Source organism: Bos grunniens, chromosome 3 (genome assembly GCF_055505025.1).
Source record: "Bos grunniens cultivar Pamir isolate PY7600 chromosome 3, Bosgru_T2T1.0, whole genome shotgun sequence".
NCBI classification, from domain to species: Eukaryota; Metazoa; Chordata; class Mammalia; order Artiodactyla; family Bovidae; genus Bos; species Bos grunniens.
The window spans coordinates 71,216,616-71,232,709 of NC_141167.1; the positions used below are offsets into that span (position 1 = coordinate 71,216,616).

General features: G+C 39.1%; 1 pseudogene; it reads left to right on the top strand.

The window, feature by feature from the left end:
* Positions 1–566: 566 nt before the first annotated feature.
* Positions 567–1,373, top strand: LOC147375821 (myosin regulatory light polypeptide 9 pseudogene; annotated as a pseudogene).
* The last annotated feature ends 14,721 nt before the right edge of the window (positions 1,374–16,094 follow it).

The window sequence follows — 16,094 nt, forward strand, 5'->3', positions numbered from 1 at the left end:
GCCATCTGGATTTCCAGCCTCCAGAATTGTGAGAAAATAAATTTCTGTTGTTTAAGCCACCAACTCTGTGGTTTTTTGTTATGACAGTTAATTAATATGGTAGCTGATTAATACAGATGGAAATGGGAGTGACTACTATTAGATACAGGGTTTCTTTTTGGAAAAATGAAATGTTCTAAAAGTGATTGTGATAATGGTTCTATTATATACACTCTTAAAAACAGGTGATATGAATTATGTCTCAACAAAGCATTTTTAAAAGTAAAATTCATCATATTAACAAAGTAAAAAATTTAAAAATATCATCAACAGACACAAAAAGCTTTTGACAAAATCTAACCTCCATTTCTAACTAGAAAAAAGTTAGGAAAAAGTCTAGGAGAAAGTATTTTCAAATCATATATTTAACAAGAGATTAATGTGCAGCATATAGGAAGAACTTTAAAAATTCACAGCAACAACAACTATGATAATCATGAAATTTAAAAATGGGCAAAGGGGAGTTGGTAGCAGCAGCCGGGGCAGTGAGGAGGTTCCTGAAGCTCTAGGATTCTCGTGGCTGAGTTAGAGATTTAACTGCCACCATGTTAAGCAAAAGAGCAAAGACTAAGACCACCAAGAAGCTCCCCCAGTGCTCGACCTCCAACGTGTTTGCTGTGTTTGACCAGTCCCAGATTCAGGAGTTCAAGGAGGCATTCAACATGATTGACCAGAATAGGATGGGTTCATCGACAAGGAAGACTTACATGACATGCTTGCTTCCCTGGGAAAAAATCTGACTGAAGAATATCTGGTTGCCATGATGAATGAGGCTCCAGGTCCCATAAATTTTACCATGTTTCTCACAATGTTTGGTGAAAAGTTAAATGGCACAGATCCAGAAGATGTCATCAGAAATGCTTTTGCTTGCTTTGATGAAGAAGCAACTGGCACCATTCAGGAGGATTACCTGAGAGAACTGCTGACCACAATGGGAGACCAGTTTACAGATGAGAAAGTGGACGAGCTGTAAAGAGAAGCACCTATTGACAAAAAGGGGAATTTCAATTACATCAAGTTCATGTATTTTTATTTTTTATTTTATTTTTACAATTACATACGCATCCTTAAGCATAGAGCAAAAGACAAAGACAACTAAAAAGAACTTCAAACTCCAGCCAAACGTTCCTTGTTGCCACTCTGGGTATTTCTGAGACTTTCTCTTAGAGCCTGTTGCATGTCCTTAGCTTTACAGCTTCTGCCTTTCTTGTTGTATTTATTCTCAGCCACTTGGGGCACATGCATCTCTATAATCAGACTGGATGTGGGACTTTTTGTCATTTTAAGAATAGAAAATAGGGTAATTTAACTTACCAGCTGCCATCTACCCTCCCCGCCCCTAGTAACTGCAGTCTACAGAGTCAATATATTTTTTCAGAGAAGGTTATTCACTCAATTTTTTCTGAACCATAATTAAACTTTATGATAAAAATAAAATAAAAATAAATAAAAATGAGCAAAGGACTTGTGAGTAGATATTTCTCCAGAAAAGATATAAAAATGGTGAACAAGCACATGAAAAGATGCTAACTAATCATTAGAATAATGCAGATCAAAACCCCAGAGATACCGATTCACATCCATTAGGATGGCTATTATTTAAACAATAGAAAATAACAAGTGTTAGTGAAGATGTAAAGAAGTTAGAAACCTTGTGTGTGAATGAAGTGAATGTAAAATGGAATGGAAAATAGTATGGCAGTTCCTCAGAAAATTAAAGCTAGAGTTACTCTGTTATCCTGGAGAAGGCAATGGCACCCCACTCCAGTACTCTTGCCTGGAATATCCCATGGATGGAGGAGCCTGGTGGGCTGCAGTCCATGGGGTCGCTATGAGTCAGACACGACTGAGCAACTTCACTTTCATTTTTCACTTTCATGCATTGGAGAAGGATATGGCAACCCACTCCAGTGTTCTTGCCTGGAGAATCCCAGGGATGGGAGAGCCTGGTGGGCTGCCATCTATGGGGTCACACAGAGTGGGACACGACTGAAGCGACTTAGCAGCAGCAGCACTCTCTTATCCCGCAATTCCACTTCTGAGTATATATCAAAAAGAATTGAAAGTAGAGATTTGAAGAGTTATTTGTACACCAGTGTTCCTAACAGCATTATTCATAATAGCCAAAAGATGGAAACAGCCCAAGTGTCCATTGATGGATAAATGGATAAAGAAAATGTAATACATGCATACAAAAATGGAAGAATATTGAGTCTTAATAAGGGAGGAAATTCTGATTTATGCTACAGTTGAATGAACCTAGAAATCTTTATGCTAAGTGAAATAAGCCAGATACAAAAGGAAAATATTGTATGGTTTCATTTATATGTGTTACTTAGAATAGGCAAATTCATGGAAATGATGATTCTTGTGACCTGGAAGAAGGGAATGGAGATTTATTGTTTAATAGCCACAGGGTTTTAGTTTAGGATGATGAAAAATTCTGGAGATGGATAGTGGCCGTGGTTGCACAACAATGTGAATATACCTAATGCCACTAAACTATATACTTCAAATGGTGAACTGTATACTTCAAAATGGCTAAAATGGGGAAAATTTTTTGTTATGTATATCTTACTACAATAAAAAAGAAACTTTCAGCAGTCTAAGAATAGAAGATTAACTTAATCTGACAAAGCACATCTATGAGAAACCTATAACTGAAACCAAACTTAATGGCAGAAGACTGAATGATATCCTCCTAAGATTATAAATAAGGTAAAGATCTCCACTCTCACCATTTCTTTTCCACTGTCTTTGTTTGTTTTTGTATTTATTTATTTACTTGGCTGCATCGGGTCTTAGTTGCAGCACATGGGATCTTTGTTGCATCGTGTTTTGTTGTGGCGCTCATGCTTCATGGTTGCAGTGCATGGACTTCAGAGTGCATGGGGTAAAGTACTTGCAACATGCAGGCCTCGTCACAGCATGTGGGATCCTAGTTCCCCAGTCGGGGATCTAATCCACCGGACCACCAAGGAAGTCCCTCTTTTCAACTTTTAATGGGGGTTTCAGTTGGTGCAATATGGAGCAGAAATAAAGGCTTCCAGAGTTGAAGGGATGACAATCCCAATCAAAATCACAGCAGGAGTTTTTTGTTTTTTTTTTTTTAGAAATTAACAAACTTTATGTTCGAAACAAGGGAAGCTAAAAATGTGTTGTTTAGGTAAGCATCAGTTCAGTTCAGTTCAGTCGCTCAGTCGTGTCCGACTCTTTGCGACCCCATGAATCACAGCATGCCAGGCCTCCTTGTCCATCACCAACCCCCAGAGTTCACTCAGGCTCATGTCCATCGAGTCAGTGATGCCATCCAGCCATCTCATCCTCTGTCGTCCCCTTCTCCTCCTGCCCCCAATCCCTCCCAGCCTCAGAGTCTTTTCCAATGAGTCAACTCTTTGCATGAGGTGGCCAAAGTACTGGAGTTTCAGCTTTAGCATCATTCCTTCCAAAGAAATCCCGGGGTTGATCTCCTTCAGAATAGACTGGTTGGATCTCCTTGCAGTCCAAGGGACTCTCAAGAGTCTTCTCCAATACCACAGTTCAAAAGCATCAATTCTTTGGCGCTCAGCTTTCTTCACAGTCCAACTCTCACATTCATACATGACCACTGGAAAAACCATAGCCTTAACTAGACAGACCTTTGTTGGCAAAGTAATGTCTCTGCTTTTGAATATGCTCTCTAGGTTGGTCATAACTTTCCTTCCAAGGAGTAAGCGTCTTTTAATTTCATGGCTGCAGTCACCATCTGCAGTGATTTGGGAGCTCCAAAAACTGAAGTGTGACACTGTTTCCACTGTTTCCCCATCTATTTCCCGTGAAGTGATGGGACCAGATGCCATGATCTTCGTTTTCTGAATGTTGAGCTTTAAACCAACTTTTTCACTCTCCTCTTTCACTTTCATCAAGAGGCTTTTTAGTTCCTCTTCACTTTCTTCCATAAGAGTGGTGTCATCTGCATATCTGCGGTTATTGATATTTCTTCGCCAATAGCTATAAAGAAAAGCAAGAGAATGTTTAACACAAAAATGAGGATAGTGGTTATCTTTGGAAGTAGTGAGGGAATTTAACTAGGGAGGAGCATGCAGAGAATTTGGGGGATATAGGATGACCTCGGAGAAGGCAATGGCACCCCACTCCAGTACTCTTCCCTGGAAAATCCCATGGATGGAGGAGCCTGGTAGGCTGCAGTCCATGGGGTCATGAAGAGTTGGACACGACTGAGCGACTTCACTTTCACTTTTCACTTGCACGCACTGGAGAAGGAAATGGCAACCCACTCCAGTGATCTTGCCTGGAGAATCCTAGGGATGGGGGAGCCTGATGGGCTGCCATCTATGGGGTCGCACAGAGTCGGACACGACTGAAGTGACTCAGCATAGCATAGGATGACCTGAATAGTGGGTAGATACATTAGTCACTTTATTATTATTTAAACTACACATGAAAATTTCCATATAATTTTACATTACACTGTGTATCCTAGCCTATTTTTAAAAAGTCACATTCCTCAAAAGTCTTCAAATTAAAGGAATATAAGTCGGACACGACTGAAGCGACTTAGCAGCAGCAGCAAACAGGATTTAAAGAGGCTTCAGATAGGGCTTCCCAGTGGCTCAGATGGTAAAGAATTTGCCTGCAACATGGGAAACCCAGGTTTGGTCCCTGGGTTGGAAAGTTCTCCTGGAGAAGGGAATGGCAACCCACTCCAGTATTCTTGCCTGGAGAATCCCTTTGACAGATGAGCTTGGTGAGCTGTAGTCCATACATACATGTAGTTGTGTACATAGAGTTGTACACATCTGAGTGACTAACACACACACACACACACACACATAAGATAGGAACTCATTAACATACAACTAGGGAATTCAGAGGAAAAGGAAGAGAGATCAAGGATCTCTTGGAGAAAACAGAAATGAGAAATTCAAATTGAAATGAGAAATTCCAAAATCAAATCCTCTGTCCAAATAATATGGCATCTGATTTGAAAAGACAGTGAAAAGGAAGACTTCTAGGTAGCATTGCACAACTGAGTGAATTGGAACAATGCTCAGGTCTGCACCAGGCTTGTAGATTTAAATTCTAGCTTCTTTCCCCAAAGAGAAATGTTTGTGAAATAAGGGGCACCATTGTGAATTTGATTGTATATAGGACCCAATGTTAAGATCCTACATAGCAAATGGACTTGAGTTTGAGCAAACTCCGGAGATAGTGAAGGACAGGGAAGCCTGGTGTGCTGCGCTTCATGGTGTTGCAAAGAGTTGGACACAACTTAGCGACCAAACAACAGCAATGTAGTAAAAAAATCATGTTTATTTGATTTTTGCATTACTTTCCTATTGCCCCAGATTTAGAGGCTTAAAACAATGTCCATTTATCATCTCATATTTCTGCAGATAAGGTTCTCTGCTCAGAACCTGATGGTCAAAATTCAAGTGTTGATAGGACTTGTGACCCTTTGTGGAGGCTTTGGGGAGGAATTTACTTCCCAGGCTTCTTCAGGTTGTCAGAATTTAGTTCCTTGTGGGTCTAGGACTAAATCTGTTTTCTTGATCTGTGTCTCTCTTTATCTCCAAGCCAGCAACTGGGAGTCAAATCCTCCTGATGCTTCAAAGTGACATCCTCTTCTACCTTTTTTCCCTGCAGCATCTGGAGAATATTTTTGCCTTTAATAGTTTGTGTGATTAGGTTAGATCTGCCTAGGTAATTGTGGATACTTTTTGTAAGGTCACCCTTTTGTAAGGTCAACTAATAACCTTAATTGCATCTGCAAAGTCCCTTCTCTGCAGTACTTAGAGTAGTGTTTGATTGAATAACCAGGGGCAGGAATCTTACAGTAAGGGGGACATCTTTAGAATCCTGCCTATCACAGTTATCATCTATGGCAAGAAACATTTCAGTAATTGAGCATTACTATTCTTATGGCACTGTGCTGGGACATGAAGATTTTAAATGTACAGTCAACTTACTTCAAGGTATATATAATCTAGTTGTGTGGCCATTAATATAAAGGAAATGTTTGTATGGAATGTGGTTTTGTGTAGAATTTGTCTTAAAATACTTTTTCAATTGTATCATCTTGAGTTCAGCCAATTCTTCAAAATTATTCCATTCACTTTCATTTTTAAAAATAAACCCAGTACACTGACTGGGTTTATTCACTTGTCCATATTAACAGTTAAATCATAATTTAACAGTTAAAAAAGAACTTTTTAGTAAGTCAAATTATTCTTCTCTTGTTTTATGGTGTCAATAATTTGGGAGGAAGGGGATGAAAACCTAAAAAACAAAACTTACCTGAGATCTAAAACCTGAACCAAATCTTAGATGCCAAGTATTATTGCAATGGAAGCATTTCAGTAGCTTCCTGTACAACATGCTAGTTCTCTTCTTTAAACGGACTAAATAGAAGTGGTACAGCAGTAGGATCATTTTAACTGAATAACCAAATCAGGGAAATGTTCAGTGCTTTAAATATATTTCTCAATAATAATTTTGTAGTCTAGTCATATTTACCTCATTAAATTTGGATATCCTCATGTATTATGATTCATTTGAGAAGTTAATAGCGTGAGCATTTTACAACAGACACTGTCTAAAGTAGTTAGGAGAAGACAGAAAGCTTTTAGTTCATTTCCCCTTGACTAGAGAGCTCAATAAGCCATTTCCTCATGTTGAAATAAAAGCTGTTTAATGAGAATCCAGATCAAATTCTTTTACCGGAAAAGTGTGTGTATGTGTGTGTGTGTGTGTGTGTGTGTGTGTGTGTAATGAGGGCATGCAAAGAGTATTTGATATATCTAAATTCTAGTAAGATAAACGAAAGATTGACACACTTTAAAGTTTCATTTTAGCTATATTGTATTACCCTGATCAGTATTGCTTACCTATTTTGAATGGTACTTATTTTAACCTTTGAGTTCACTGCACAACGGCTGTTCATTTTTCTGTCACCCAAAGATCACATTTAGTGTGTTGTTTTATATCCTTCTAGCCTTCTTTTCTGAGCATAGACATTTTAAATAATTATTAATGAAATATAGTTGATGTACAATATCATGTTATTTTCAGGTGTCAAATCACTATGACACTTGCGTACATTATGGAATGATCACCACAGTAAATCTAGTAACCATCTGTCCCCATACAAAGTTATTGCAATATTATGACCATATTCCGTATGCTGCATATTACATCCCTGTGGCTTATTTACTTTATACCTGGAGGTTTATAACTCACCAGTATTCTCCCACATACCCGCCTTTGCCCTACCACCCATTATGTTCTGTATCTATGAGTCTGTTTTCACTTTGTTTGTTTGCTTTGTTTTTTTATATTCTCACATACTTATGAGAATGTAAGGTATTTGTCTTTCTCTGACTTATTTCACTTAGCATAGTACTCTCTAGATCCATCATGTTGTCAAAAATGGCAAGATTTCATTCTTTGTTTGGTTTGGCTGAGTAATATTTCATTGTACATAAGAGATACATATATATGTAATATTATATATACAACATATTCTTATGCATTCATCTATCGGTGGACATTTATGTTGTTTAAATATGTTGGCTATTGTAAAAACTGTTGCAATGAATATTGGGGTACATGTGTCTTTTCTAATTAGTGTTTTCTATTTCTTTTGATAAAAATACAGATGTGAAATTCCTGGGTCATATGGAAATTCTGTTTTTATATTTTTAAGAAACTTCTATACTGTTTTCCATATCAGTTGCACTAATTTACAATCTCACTAACAGTACACAGGTTCTCTTTTCCCACATCATCACTCAGTTCAGTCAGTTCAGTCGCTCAGTTGTGTCTGACTCTTTGTGACCCCTTGGACTGCAGCACACCAGGCTTCCCTGTCTGTCACCAACTCCCGGAGCCTACTCAAACTCATCGCGTCCATTGTGTCGGTGATACCATACAACCATCTCATCGTCTGTCATCTCCTTCTCCTCCCACCTTCAGTCTTTCCCAGCATCAGGGTCTTTTCCAATGAGTCTGTTCTTTGCATCAGGTGGCCAAACATCATCCCTAACACTTGTTATTTGTTGTCTTTTTGATGATAGCTATTCTGACCGGTATGAGGTGATATCTCACTGTGTTTTGATTTGCATTTCTCTGACGATTAGTGATGTTGGCATCTTTTTATGTTGGCCACCTTCTTTGGAAAAATGTCTATTCAGGTCCTCTGCCTATTTTTAAATCAGGTTATTTGTTTTTTCTTTGATGTTGAGTTGTATGAGTTCTTTGTATGCTTTCAATATTAACCCCTATCAGATAGTGTTTGCAAATATCCTTTTGCTTTGTTCATAGTTTCTTTTGCTATGCAAAAGATTTTTAGTTTTATTTAGTTCCATTTGCTTATTTTTGCTCATTTCTCTTTCCTGGTTTTCAAAGCCAGACATTCTGAGGCCTTATCTTCTCAGTACTTGACCTCCATGATAGGGATCCTGAAGTGGGGCTTAGACTTATCTCTCCTTGGGGAGGACCTCTGTGATTGTGAAATTCCTTCCAGTTGGGGTGTTGTTGACTTGGAGGTGTGGTCCTGAATATACTACATCTCTACCTCTCCTACCCATCTCATTGTAGTTCCTTCTTAATATCTTTAGTTGTACTCATCTTTTCTGGCAGTCTTCATGTTGTTCTCATAGATGGTTGCTCTGTAAGTAGTTGTGATTTTGGTTTGCCCCGGGGAGGAGGTGATTTCAGGGTCTTTCTACTCTGTTATTTTGCCCACAGTCCCCACAATAGCTAGTTTTTTTTTTTTTTCTTTCCATTTAACACTGTCCACTACCATGGCTTGATGGTCTCTTGTCTCTGATCTTTTCCAATACCATTGTCTAAGGACGTCCTGTTTCTTTGATAATTAATCTTGGGTTCCCTCACGGCTTAGATGTTGTGATTTCCTTGGACCTATTCTTTATGATATGCTTATCTGAATGCCTCATCCATTCTCATGACTTCATTTATAGATGTGTAGAAACCCTCCCTGGAAATGACTAATTGCTATTGTTTTGTTCACTGCTATTTTATTTTTGTCAAAGCCTTAGACTATTTTAAATAATTTAATTGTTTTACAGAAAAATATTGTATCTTCCTCAATTTTAGTTTTGCTGTCAGAGCACCTTCAAAAAATTCTATGTCAAGACATTAAAACAAAGTGTTTTTGTTTTTTCCTAAAATTTTTAGTTGTTTTCCTTTAGTCTTTTCCTGATAAGTGCTTTTTAGGATTCACATACAGGGAATCTCAGCAGCCACTAGAGGGAGCCAGCCACTTACACAATGACTGAGAAATGGGTCTTCATTCCCTGTTATAATCAATTTCTAAGTCAGAAAAGTCAAGTCTTCTTGGTAAAGGTCTTAGTTAATGTGTTTATATTATCTGTCCTTTGTGATTTGTGCTGATGTATAAACATGACGGCAGAGACGGTTATGGCACACTTATATTTCTCCCCATTTCTCTATGTCCCTCACTACTGGGCAAAATGACCAGTTCAGAGTTGGATTTCTTTCTCAACTTTTCTTTTTCTCCCCCTCTGCCATGATTTTCCCCCTCAGCTGTAAAGTTTATCGTATTATTGTGTTGCTCAACTGAATGGCTGTAATTATAATAACTGACTTTAAAGTGGTCCGGTTTCTTTCCCCCCTTTCTGTATCTACCTTTCCTCTCCTTCCCTCATATATGCCCAGTTCTATTTTCCTGTTTATGTTTAATTTTTTGAATACCTTACCCCTGAAAGCAATGTTACAAGAAATGGGGAAGTTGTGCTGTGCAACACTCCAGGAGTAAGAACAGTCTAACACGGGGGTGAAGTGGAGCCACATTCTGCCTGATTGGCGGAACTGCCTCTGGGCCTGGTCTTCCATAGCAGGTGTGGGTGACTGTGGTACTCCATCATCCAGACAGAGAAGAAATCTCTCCAGGTCTTTCTAGAGAGGAAGAGTAAGCAAGATGGGTGGCTCTGAAGCATCTGGGAATATGGTTCACAACAGTGCACAATGTTAGCTAAATAAGACAATATCCATTCCCATTACAGAGAAAAGATCAAAGAGCCTATAAACTCAAGCAAATATAAGAGTTACCACACTGATGAGACCAAAAATCCATTTAGATCAGTTTTTATTTTTGAAATAATGTCACAAAGAAAGTTTTGTGGGAAAGTATATTGCATATTGAGGCTCTCTCAAAATATCCCTGAAACATCCATTTGTTTTTATAATCCACTACGACTTTTCATCCCTAAAGTATTTAAATTCTTTTGGGTAGTCTTCCATTTCAGATTACAAATCCTCTTGGAATTAGAAGCTCCTGTGTTAGTAGTCATTTATTTATTTTTTAAAAACATTATTGTGTACTTCACGCCAGGCACTGTTTTATATATGTCCTGAGAATACAAAGATGAAAAGACAGAATCCCTTCACCCTTGAAAAGATTAGCATAGTGAGAAAGATTTCTAATGAATAAAGTGTAAAATAGTAATCTTATCCTAAATCACTTTTTAAAACGATGCTTCCTTCTTCTAATTTATAGATTTATAGAATACACTCAAGCAGACTATACCATTTGTAAGTGAAAGTACTCTACAAAAACATCACTTTTATTATTGAGATGTAGGTTTTTAATGCATATAATAGTTCTTCCTTTCTTTTCTGATTCTGACTTCAGTTACTTTTCAATATGCCTACAGTGTCCCAGGCACTATGCTAGGAATCAAATATGAATATGACATTGCCTCCGACTCTCCAAGTTGTTTATTTTACATCTCCTCTCTCCTTAAACCTCCTACACTTCATCTTCCCCCTCAGCTGGTGATTTCATTTTACACTTCACTGAAGGAACAGAAGTTATCAGGCAATAATTAACTTCATCTTCTCACCACCAGACACTTGCACTCCCTCCTTTCACAATGAAGAAGCATACCCTGCCGTCTCTAGGGTGCTGGATTGCATGCTTGCCTAGTTGAAGATTAACTCCTGCCATGGTCTGTTTTACTTCATGCCTTAGTAATCTCAAGTAAACTCTCCCTAGAACCATATCCTCACCAACTTATGCCCTTTTTTTCACAGTGAGACTTATGAAAAGTTGCTTATACTTGCCGTCTTCACTTCTTCAATTCTCTTTCTCTGTTCAACCCATTCCAATCAAATGCTCGTTGCATTTTTGGAAATGACCATTGCCAAATCTGTCACCAGTGACTTTACCTTGTCAATTTCAGTGTTAGTCCTCAGTCCTCTCTAATTTGACCTCTCTGCTGGATTTGGCAGATACAACCATTTCCTCCTATTTGACACAGAGTTTACTGTTAGCTTCAACCACATGCTCTCAGTTTTCTTTCTATATCACTGGAGTTGTTTCTGGGTCACCTCTTCCTTTACTAACCTCCAAAATTAAAGTGCCCTGGGTCTCTATTCTAGGGCCTCTTTTCTTCTGGACTTAAACTCACTCCATAAGTATATATATATAGTCTCATTGCTTTAAATACAGTCTTTATGCTGATGAATTAGAATTACATGTCCGACTCTGTTCTCTCCTTAGATCTCCATACCTGAATATCTAGCTGCCTTCTCACATCTCCACTTGTGTCTCTTAGCACATCTGAACTATAAGAAGACCAAAACAGAATTGTTAATCTCCCTCTAGAGTTTTGTTCTATCACAATCTTCTCCATCTTGGATAAAACATCCCCAGTCACCCAGTGCTTCTTCTTACCACCCCATCCAATCCATCAGCAATTCTTTTTAGTCTTATCTGCAAAGTGGAACCTGACTCAAAATTCTCACCACCATGACTGCTTCCACCTTGATCCAAGCCACCCTCATCTCTTGCCTAGATGATTGCAATGGCCATCTATTCTTCCTCCGAGTTTACCTTATTGCCCACCACTAGAGAAGCCAGAGAGGCTTTAAAAGTTAATCACATCCCTGGCCTTCTCACCACCAAACACTTGTACCTCCTCCCTACATTTCACTGTGGGAAAAAAAGGGCATAAGCTGGTGAAGATGTGGGTTCTAGGGAGAGTTTACTTGAGGATAATACTAAGGCATGGAGTAGAACAGACCGTGGCAGGAGTTAATCTTCAACTAGACAGGCATGCAATCCAGAGCCCTAGAGGTGGCAGGGTATGCTTCTTCGTTGTGAAAGGAGGGAGTACAAGTGTCTGGTGGTGAGAAGATGAAGTGAGAGAAAACCCTCTGATAACTTCCCATTACCATTAGAATAAACTGAAGTTCTTTCCAAGGTCTCTGAGACCTGCAAAAACTTCTGGACTCCTCTGCTCCCACTCTTACCTTGTTCATGCACTCTGACCACATGGGCCTGCTTTATAGCCCTTGTTTAATGCTAAATGTATTTCTGTCTCAAGCTTTAGCTCTTGCTGTTCCCTATGCCTGGAACACTCTCCCACAGCTCTCTTACCGTGACTGACTCGCTTTCATTAGTCACTTCCTAGAGTTGTCAGTGCAGATGTTGTCTCCTCATATCTTTTCACTACTCTATCCAAAGTATTCTGCCTACCCACTGCCTATCCCCAAAGTAATTCTATACCTATCACCATTTTATTTTTTCACAAGACTTACCATAACCTGAAAGTATTTATTTGTCCACATTGTTTTGGTTTCTCTTCTCACCAGAATGTAAGACAGAATGTAAGGACTCTCAAGTGTTTTACTCACCCTACATCCCCAGTGTCTGGCATATAGAGATGCTTAATAAACAATTACTAAATGAATCAATAAATGAATGGGAAGACACGCAAGCCAGCATATGATAACCTTCAGTGATATGAACTGTGACAGAGATGATGAACCAAGGAAATGATCCATGAAGATAAGTAGCTACCTAAGTGCTGGATACTTTCTGTATACCTTGAAAATGTTAGATTGCATTTTTATTATTCAGATCTTTTTTTAAGCTCCTTTTTATTGAAGGAAAGATTCTTTTAAGTTCTATAGTGCTTTACAATTTTCAAAGGTTTCACAAACATGATTTCATGTAATCCCATAGTAACTCTCTTTTTAAGTCCCCTGCCCCTATACTGTCTCTCCCCCTACCCCCTCCCCACTGGTAAACATCTAATTTGTTCTCTGTATCTGCTAATCTGCTTCTTTTTTGTTTTATTCACTGGTTTGTTATATTTTTAGATTCCACATATAAGTGATATATGGTATTTGTCTTTCTCTGTCTGACTTATTTCACTTAGTATAATGCCCTCCAAGTTCATTCATGTTGTTGCAAGTGAAAAAACTTCATTCTTCTTTATGGCTGGGTAATATTCCATTGTGTGTGTGTATGTGTGCATAAATATAATGGGACAGTCTCAGCTCAGCTCAGCTCAGCTCATGAGCACTTCCTACAAGCATGGCATTGGGATGTATCAATGGTGCGTGTGTGTGCTCAGTCACACAGTCCTGTTCAACTCCTTGCAACCCCATGGACTATAGCCCAACAGGCTCTTCTGTCCATGGAATTTTCCAGGCAAGACTACTGGAGTGGGTTGCCATTTCCTATTCCAGAGGATCTTCCCAACTAAGGGATCAAGCACTGAGCCACCTGGGAAGCATTATTCCATCATAAAAATGAAATAATGCCATTTGCCACAACATGGATGGGCCTAGAGATTATCATGCTAAGTGAAGTAAGCCAGACAGAGGGAAACAAATATTGTATGATATCACTTATATATGGAATCTTAAAAAAATTATATAAATGGACAAGAAAATAAACTTCTGGTTACCAAGGAGGAAAGAAAGAAGATCATTTTTTCATTCTTCCTTCTGTGGCTCAACTAAACCGCAATTAATGGTATTTAATGTATTTCACAGTTGAACTAATCTAAAGAATTGATGAATAACCTAAAAGTATCCTAGATCTATGCCAATTTATGATATTTCATCTCAGATGGAAAATTATTGACAGTTTCTGTAAAGTGCTTAGAACATTTCTTATTAATAGAATCACAGATGTAGAAAACAACTTATGGTTACCAAGGAGAATGGGGGAGCAGATAAATTGAGACATACACACACTGCTATATATAAAATAGATAACTGATAAGGATCTACTGTATAGCACAGGGAACTTTACTCAACATTCTTTAGTGACCTATATGGGAAAAGAATCTAAAAAATGTGGATTTATGTATATGTGTAACTGATTCACTTTTCTATATAGCAGAAACAAACACAAGGCATAAATCAACCATACTCCAATAAAATTTCTTTTTTAAATAGCATTTCTTATCCCCAAAAGGTAATGCACTCAATTTGTGCCCTATCCTCAGAGATTTCCCCACCACCAATTCCATATTCCAGGGAGAGGGAATCTGCTGGGCCCAGTTTAGGGCAGGACCAGTCAGTAACAGCAGAGGTGAGGTGATAGTTAAGGGCTGGCACAATCTAGTGACAATAATTAGGAGCTCTGGATAGAGTGGCCATTTAAAACTATGTGACGAAACACAACTATGTGAAGTTGTGGTGAGAAGGAAGCCCTTGTACACTGTCAGTAGGAATGTACATTGGTGCAGCCACTGTGGAAAACAGTATGGAGGTTTCTCAGAAAACTAAAATTAGAACTACTGTGAAAGTGAAAGTTGCACAGTCGTGTCCGACTCTTTGTGACCCCATGGACTATACAGTCCTTGGAATTCTCCAGGCCAGAATACTGGAGTGGGTAGCCTTTCCCTTCTCCAGGGGGTCTTCCCAACCCAGGAATCAAACCCAGGTCTCCTGCATTGCAGGCGGATTCTTTACCAGCTGAACCACCAAGGAAGCCCTACTATATGACCCAGTAATTCCAGTCCTGGAGATATATATAATATATATATATATAAAACCCCAGAACATAATTTGAAAAGATATATGCACACCAAGATTCATTTTTGTTGTTGTTCAGTTGCAACCCTATGGACTGCAGCACTCCAGGCTTCCCTGTCCTTCACTATCTCCCCGAGTTTGCTCAAACTCATGTCCATTGATTTGGTGATGCCATCCAACCATCTCATCCTCTGTTGCCCCCTTCTTCTGCCTTCAATCTTTCCCAACATCAAGGTCTTTTCCTATGAGTCGGCCAAGGTTCATAGCAGCATTATTTACAATTGCCAAGATATGGAAGTAGCCTAAATGTCCATCAACAGATAAATGGATGAAGATAATGTGATATATACATACAATGGAATACTACTTGGCTACAAAAAAGGAATGAAAATTTGCCATTTCCAGGAACATGAGTGGACTTGGAGGGTATTATGCTTGGTGTAGTAAGTCAGACAAAGAAAGACAGATACTGTAGGTTATCACCAATATGTGGAATATAAAAATTATAACAAACTAGTGAATATAACCAGAGAAGGCAATGGCACCCCACTTCCATACTCTTGCCTGGAAAATCCCATGGACAGGGGAGCCTGGTAGGCTGCAGTCCATGGGGTCGCGGGGAGTCGGACACGACTAAGCGACTTCACTTTCACTTTTCACTTTTATGCATTGGAGAAGGAAATGGCAACCCACTCCAGTATTCTTGCCTGGAGAATCCCAGGGACGGGGAAGCCTGGTGGGCTGCCGTCTATGGGGTCGCACAGAGTCAGACACGACTGAAGCGACTTAGCAGCAGCAGCAGCAGTGAATATAACAAAAAAGAAGCAGACTTACAGATATAGAGGATAAACCAGTGGTTACCAGTGGGCAGAGGGAAGCAGGGAGGGACAAGATAAAGGTATGGGTGAAAGTGTTAGTCACTCAGTCACGTCTGACTCTTCTGCGATCCCATGGACTAAAGCCGGCCAGGTTCCTCTGTCAATGGAATTCTCCAGGCAAGAATACTGGAGTGGGTAGCCATTCCCTTCTCCAGGGGATGTTCCTGACCCATGTATCGAACCCAAGTCTCCTCCACTGCAGGCAGATTCTTTACCATCTCAGCCATTGGGCAACCCCCTAAAGGTAAGAGATTAAGAGTTAAAAAACTATTATGTATAAAATAGGGGCTTCCCTGGTAGCTCACTGTAAAGAATCCACCTGCAATTCAGGAGCCACAGGAGATACAGGTTTGATCA